Raw genomic sequence first — 7,500 nt, 5'->3', positions numbered from 1 at the left:
CGTGGTCATATTTAGTCTCAGATGGAGTTTACCACCCACTTGGAGCTGCACTCTCAAGCAACCCGACTCGAAGGAGAGGTCCCGCCGACGCTCGCACCGGCCGCTACGGGCCTGGCACCCTCTACGGGCCGTGGCCTCATTCAAGTTGGACTTGGGCTCGGCGCGAGGCGTCGGGGTAGTGGACCCTCCCAAACACCACATGCCACGACAGGCGGCAGCCTGCGGGGTTCGGTGCTGGACTCTTCCCTGTTCGCTCGCCGCTACTGGGGGAATCCTTGTTAGTTTCTTTTCCTCCGCTTAGTAATATGCTTAAATTCAGCGGGTAGTCTCGCCTGCTCTGAGGTCGTTGTACGAGGTGTCGCACGCCACACCGCCAGCCGGCTGTGCACGCTACCGAGAAAGTACCGGTATGCGAACCGCCAGGCGACGGGCGCGCATCGCACGTTTAAGGAGACGCGGCCGGCCACACAGGCGACCACGACACTCCCACGTCTCCGAAGCGGGACAAACGCCGCGCGCTTCAGTATACGTAGCCGACCCTCAGCCAGACGTGGCCCGGGAACGGAATCCATGGACCGCAATGTGCGTTCGAAACGTCGATGTTCATGTGTCCTGCAGTTCACATGTCGACGCGCAATTTGCTGCGTTCTTCATCGACCCACGAGCCGAGTGATCCACCGTCCTGGGTGATCTTTTCCTTTTCAGTCTCCCACTGTCTCTTTCAAGACAGTAGCATTTGCGGGACTGAGGCGTCTGACGGCCCCTGTTCCACTATTTTTTTTGTGTCCAACGGCCTCACAGCCGATGGGCGTCGTACGGCTCCACACCGGAGCGGACAGGCACTCGGGCGAACGTCATTCAAAACCGGCGCCAGGCGCCAGGTACCGCAGGCCAGCCGCTCCAGAGCTTCAGCGCTCGTACCACACAACAACAACACTTCCGCTAGTTTTGAGAGGCACGCGTGGTTCCGCACGCGGCGCACGGCCACTGCCGTACAGGTAGCGTGTTGCGCGACACGACACGCACATCGAAAGACATGCAGTCTAGTCGGTAATGATCCTTCCGCAGGTTCACCTACGGAAACCTTGTTACGACTTTTACTTCCTCTAAATGATCAAGTTTGGTCATCTTTCCGGTAGCATCGGCAACGACAGAGTCGATGCCGCGTACCAGTCCGAAGACCTCACTAAATCATTCAATCGGTAGTAGCGACGGGCGGTGTGTACAAAGGGCAGGGACGTAATCAACGCGAGCTTATGACTCGCGCTTACTGGGAATTCCTCGTTCATGGGGAACAATTGCAAGCCCCAATCCCTAGCACGAAGGAGGTTCAGCGGGTTACCCCGACCTTTCGGCCTAGGAAGACACGCTGATTCCTTCAGTGTAGCGCGCGTGCGGCCCAGAACATCTAAGGGCATCACAGACCTGTTATTGCTCAATCTCGTGCGGCTAGAAGCCGCCTGTCCCTCTAAGAAGAAAAGTAATCGCTGACAGCACGAAGGATGTCACGCGACTAGTTAGCAGGCTAGAGTCTCGTTCGTTATCGGAATTAACCAGACAAATCGCTCCACCAACTAAGAACGGCCATGCACCACCACCCACCGAATCAAGAAAGAGCTATCAATCTGTCAATCCTTCCGGTGTCCGGGCCTGGTGAGGTTTCCCGTGTTGAGTCAAATTAAGCCGCAGGCTCCACTCCTGGTGGTGCCCTTCCGTCAATTCCTTTAAGTTTCAGCTTTGCAACCATACTTCCCCCGGAACCCAAAAGCTTTGGTTTCCCGGAGGCTGCCCGCCGAGTCATCGGAGGAACTGCGGCGGATCGCTGGCTGGCATCGTTTATGGTTAGAACTAGGGCGGTATCTGATCGCCTTCGAACCTCTAACTTTCGTTCTTGATTAATGAAAACATACTTGGCAAATGCTTTCGCTTCTGTTCGTCTTGCGACGATCCAAGAATTTCACCTCTAACGTCGCAATACGAATGCCCCCGCCTGTCCCTATTAATCATTACCTCGGGTTCCGAAAACCAACAAAATAGAACCGAGGTCCTATTCCATTATTCCATGCACACAGTATTCAGGCGGGCTTGCCTGCTTTAAGCACTCTAATTTGTTCAAAGTAAACGTGCCGGCCCACCGAGACACTCAACAAAGAGCACCCTGGTAGGATTTAAACGGGGTCCGCCTCGGGACGCGAAAGCACCCCTTCGGCTCGCCCCACCGGCAGGACGTCCCACGATACATGCCAGTTAAACACCGACGGGCGGTGAACCAACAGCGTGGGACACAAATCCAACTACGAGCTTTTTAACCGCAACAACTTTAATATACGCTATTGGAGCTGGAATTACCGCGGCTGCTGGCACCAGACTTGCCCTCCAATAGATACTCGTTAAAGGATTTAAAGTGTACTCATTCCGATTACGGGGCCTCGGATGAGTCCCGTATCGTTATTTTTCGTCACTACCTCCCCGTGCCGGGAGTGGGTAATTTGCGCGCCTGCTGCCTTCCTTGGATGTGGTAGCCGTTTCTCAGGCTCCCTCTCCGGAATCGAACCCTGATTCCCCGTTACCCGTTACAACCATGGTAGGCGCAGAACCTACCATCGACAGTTGATAAGGCAGACATTTGAAAGATGCGTCGCCGGTACGAGGACCGTGCGATCAGCCCAAAGTTATTCAGAGTCACCAAGGCAAACGGACCAGACAAGCCAATCCGATTGGTTTTGATCTAATAAAAGCGTCCCTTCCATCTCTGGTCGGGACTCTGTTTGCATGTATTAGCTCTAGAATTACCACAGTTATCCAAGTAACGTGGGTACGATCTAAGGAACCATAACTGATTTAATGAGCCATTCGCGGTTTCACCTTAATGCGGCTTGTACTGAGACATGCATGGCTTAATCTTTGAGACAAGCATATGACTACTGGCAGGATCAACCAGGGAGCTGCGTCAACTAGAGCTGAGCAGCCGGCCGCCCGGGAGTGTGTCCCGGGGGCCCGCGCGAACACGCAAGCGTCCGCTCAATTATTCTGCAAACAGGAGGAGGCCGAGCTCCCCTGCACGATACACCTCGAAACCCTCTCAGGTCCCGGCGGCGCGCAGCGCCGTCCTAGGTACTTGGTCGGTTTCGAGAGAGGCGCAATCGCCCGGAGTTAGGCGAGTAGACGGTTTTAGTGCGAACACCCTTGCTCCCAACTGAGCTTGCCGCTGCCGACAGAGGCCCGGGAGCGTGCTGTCGTGGCATTGCCGGCGGGAGACAACACGCGCCACCTATGGTGACCGGCAGCTCCAACGCCAGCGCCACACAAGGGCAAAGCCCCACTTGGGTGCAGAAGCGAACTCTCCCAGCACAGCGCACGCGCCAACACGTCCGCACAACTGCGATACAAACCACCTGCGAGAACCGCTGGGGCGACCGAGCAGCAGACGGCGTCGCGGCGCCGAGTGCCAGGCGGCGGCGCATCCTCAACGCACACAGTCCTCAATCAGACCAGCACACTGCAGATGTCCACCGCGCTTCGCACCGGGCTCGGCTGAACCAACTTTGGCCGCCAGGCGCCGCGTGCAGGGTGCGCCGCAGCGTAGCTGCGCCGCCTGCCGGGCCCGTCGGCTGGCGCTCCTGCCACTCGGCGCCCCCCACCAGCCGCCTGTTGCGCGTGCGCCCACGCAGCGCGCGGCCAACACGCCGGGCGGCCCCCCTTCACCGGCCGGGAACAGTCCCACCAAGCCACCGCCGCGTATCGCTTCATACCCACATGGGCCTAGTCACGCGTGTGGATGTGGCGGGTACCGCTGAAACAACCGGTTAATAGCTGTACCGATCGTCGCCATCACAGATTCACCTCCAGCGTGAACAACCGCTCAACAACGGATTTCCAGTTCATTTGCGTATCTTGGGCAGTAAACGTAGATGTCCACCTACATTTGCGAATTCAACAATTCTTGCATGCCAGGATGTCATGTGTCACGACACGCTACATCAGACCACATACACACTGCGACATGTGCAGAAGAGAACACGTGGAAGGTGGCCCGCGCACGTATGCGATGTACCTTCCGCGATCCACTGTCAACCGGCATCTGCGGCATGTCCCAGATATGGAACGCGGTCCACCAGGGTAGCACTTTGTGTGAGGCAATACGACAAAGTCGGAATACACGCGTCACTACATCAGACGGCTCACGCTGACCTGACCTGACCTGACTCACCGCACCACCACCCCCAGCGACCCAGGGTGACATACAATGCGTTCGTACGTTCCTCCCACACGCCTCTACGGCGTACCACAGTGCAACCTAGCTGTTATTGGGAGACGAGACAAGTAGCATCAAGCACAACATATGGAAATTGAGATTCGACACCGTTGGGCACAGCCAGCGTACGGTCACACGTATCACACTACTTCACTCTGTACGTAACGACCGATGATCGGTACAGCGTGTGGGTTACGCGTACGACATCAGCGGACAATGGACACAGACCATACCACGACGTACACTGAGGGCGTCGACATCTGAATGCAACTGAACAGCTGCGAGGCTCATTTAACACTCAAACGCCAGACCGACCAGCTTGAGAGGACAGAGACACAAAGAGGGGGACAGAGGGGGACAGAGGGGGGGGAGGGGGGGGGGTCGGCGATATAGTCCTATTGCAGTACAATTGACAGTGGATAGCAGGAATATGTGGAAAGTAAGCAACACTCGCAAGACATCTACATGAGGATAACAACGACACCAGAGATTCCGAGCAGTGAACTATGTTAGGCAAAGGGACAACGTGGGTTAGGTTAAGGGACAACGTGGGTTAGGTTAAGGGACAACGTGGGTTAGGTTAAGGGACAACGTGGGTTAGGTTAAGGGACAACGTGGGTTAGGTTAAGGGACAACGTGGGTTAGGTTAAGGGACAACGTGGGTTAGGTTAAGGGACAACGTGGGTTAGGTTAAGGGACAACGTGGGTTAGGTTAAGGGACAACGTGGGTTAGGTTAAGGGACAACGTGGGTTAGGTTAAGGGACAACGTGGGTTAGGTTAAGGGACAACGTGGGTTAGGTTAAGGGACAACGTGGGTTAGGTTAAGGGACAACGTGGGTTAGGTTAAGGGACAACGTGGGTTAGGTTAAGGGACAACGTGGGTTAGGTTAAGGGACAACGTGGGTTAGGTTAAGGGACAACGTGGGTTAGGTTAAGGGACAACGTGGGTTAGGTTAAGGGACAACGTGGGTTAGGTTAAGGGACAACGTGGGTTAGGTTAAGGGACAACGTCGGTTAGGTTAAGGGACAACGTCGGTTAGGTTAAGGGACAACGTCGGTTAGGTTAAGGGACAACGTCGGTTAGGTTAAGGGACAACGTCGGTTAGGTTAAGGGACAACGTCGGTTAGGTTAAGGGACAACGTCGGTTAGGTTAAGGGACAACGTGGGTTAGGTTAAGGGACAACGTGGGTTAGGTTAAGGGACAACTTGAGTTAGGTTAAGGGACAACTTGAGTTAGGTTAAGGGACAAATTGAGTTAGGTTAAGGGACAAATTGAGTTAGGTTAAGGGACAAATTGAGTTAGGTTAAGGGACAAATTGAGTTAGGTTAAGGGACAAATTGAGTTAGGTTAAGGGACAACTTGAGTTAGGTTAAGGGACAAATTGAGTTAGGTTAAGGGACAAATTGAGTTAGGTTAAGGGACAAATTGAGTTAGGTTAAGGGACAACTTGAGTTAGGTTAAGGGACAACTTGAGTTAGGTTAAGGGACAACTTGAGTTAGGTTAAGGGACAACTTGAGTTAGGTTAAGGGACAACTTGAGTTAGGTTAAGGGACAACTTGAGTTAGGTTAAGGGACAACTTGAGTTAGGTTAAGGGACAACTTGAGTTAGGTTAAGGGACAACTTGAGTTAGGTTAAGGGACAACTTGAGTTAGGTTAAGGGACAACTTGAGTTAGGTTAAGGGACAACTTGAGTTAGGTTAAGGGACAACTTGAGTTAGGTTAAGGGACAACTTGAGTTAGGTTAAGGGACAACTTGAGTTAGGTTAAGGGACAACTTGAGTTAGGTTAAGGGACAACTTGAGTTAGGTTAAGGGACAACTTGAGTTAGGTTAAGGGACAACTTGAGTTAGGTTAAGGGACAACTTGAGTTAGGTTAAGGGACAACTTGAGTTAGGTTAAGGGACAACTTGAGTTAGGTTAAGGGACAACTTGAGTTAGGTTAAGGGACAACGTGGGTTAGGTTAAGGGACAAATTGAGTTAGGTTAAGGGACAACTTGAGTTAGGTTAAGGGACAACTTGAGTTAGGTTAAGGGACAACTTGAGTTAGGTTAAGGGACAACTTGAGTTAGGTTAAGGGACAACTTGAGTTAGGTTAAGGGACAACTTGAGTTAGGTTAAGGGACAACTTGAGTTAGGTTAAGGGACAACTTGAGTTAGGTTAAGGGACAACTTGAGTTAGGTTAAGGGACAACTTGAGTTAGGTTAAGGGACAACTTGAGTTAGGTTAAGGGACAACTTGAGTTAGGTTAAGGGACAACTTGAGTTAGGTTAAGGGACAACTTGAGTTAGGTTAAGGGACAACTTGAGTTAGGTTAAGGGACAACTTGAGTTAGGTTAAGGGACAACTTGAGTTAGGTTAAGGGACAACTTGAGTTAGGTTAAGGGACAACTTGAGTTAGGTTAAGGGACAACTTGAGTTAGGTTAAGGGACAACTTGAGTTAGGTTAAGGGACAAATTGAGTTAGGTTAAGGGACAAATTGAGTTAGGTTAAGGGACAAATTGAGTTAGGTTAAGGGACAAATTGAGTTAGGTTAAGGGACAAATTGAGTTAGGTTAAGGGACAAATTGAGTTAGGTTAAGGGACAAATTGAGTTAGGTTAAGGGACAAATTGAGTTAGGTTAAGGGACAAATTGAGTTAGGTTAAGGGACAAATTGAGTTAGGTTAAGGGACAAATTGAGTTAGGTTAAGGGACAAATTGAGTTAGGTTAAGGGACAAATTGAGTTAGGTTAAGGGACAAATTGAGTTAGGTTAAGCGATAATCTGGTACAGCCACAGTTAGGTTAAGCGATAAACTGGTACAGCCACAGTTAGGTTAAGCGATAAACTGGTACAGCCACAGTTAGGTTAAGCGATAAACTGGTACAGCCACAGTTAGGTTAAGCGATAAACTGGTACAGCCACAGTTAGGTTAAGCGATAAACTGGTACAGCCACAGTTAGGTTAAGCGATAAACTGGTACAGCCACAGTTAGGTTAAGCGATAAACTGGTACAGCCACAGTTAGGTTAAGCGATAATCTGGTACAGCCACAGTTAGGTTAAGCGATAATCTGGTACAGCCACAGTTAGGTTAAGCGATAAACTGGTACAGCCACAGTTAGGTTAAGCGATAAACTGGTACAGCCACAGTTAGGTTAAGCGATAATCTGGTACAGCCACAGTTAGGTTAAGCGATAATCTGGTACAGCCACAGTTAGGTTAAGCGATAAACTGGTACAGCCACAGTTAGGTTAAGCG

The 7,500-nt window shown here is 51.5% G+C and overlaps 3 non-coding genes across 3 annotated transcripts in view; all 3 read right to left on the bottom strand.

Annotated features, from left to right (window-relative positions):
• Positions 1-346, bottom strand: part of LOC126334045 (large subunit ribosomal RNA) — a 4,222-nt gene extending 3,876 nt beyond the window's left edge. Inside the window, exon 1 of the ribosomal RNA XR_007564539.1 lies at positions 1-346. This exon is cut by the window's left edge and continues 3,876 nt beyond it. This is a non-coding gene — a ribosomal RNA (large subunit ribosomal RNA).
• A 188-nt stretch (positions 347-534) lies between these two features.
• Positions 535-689, bottom strand: LOC126334046 (5.8S ribosomal RNA). Its single transcript, XR_007564540.1, has one exon. It is a non-coding gene; the product is annotated as a 5.8S ribosomal RNA (ribosomal RNA).
• A 362-nt stretch (positions 690-1,051) lies between these two features.
• On the bottom strand, positions 1,052-2,944 carry LOC126334048 (small subunit ribosomal RNA). Its single transcript, XR_007564542.1, has one exon. It is a non-coding gene; the product is annotated as a small subunit ribosomal RNA (ribosomal RNA).
• Positions 2,945-7,500: the final 4,556 nt, after the last annotated feature.

Source organism: Schistocerca gregaria, unplaced genomic scaffold (genome assembly GCF_023897955.1).
Source record: "Schistocerca gregaria isolate iqSchGreg1 unplaced genomic scaffold, iqSchGreg1.2 ptg001692l, whole genome shotgun sequence".
Taxonomy (NCBI): Eukaryota; Metazoa; Arthropoda; class Insecta; order Orthoptera; family Acrididae; genus Schistocerca; species Schistocerca gregaria.
This window is presented reverse-complemented; position numbering and strand designations above follow the sequence as displayed.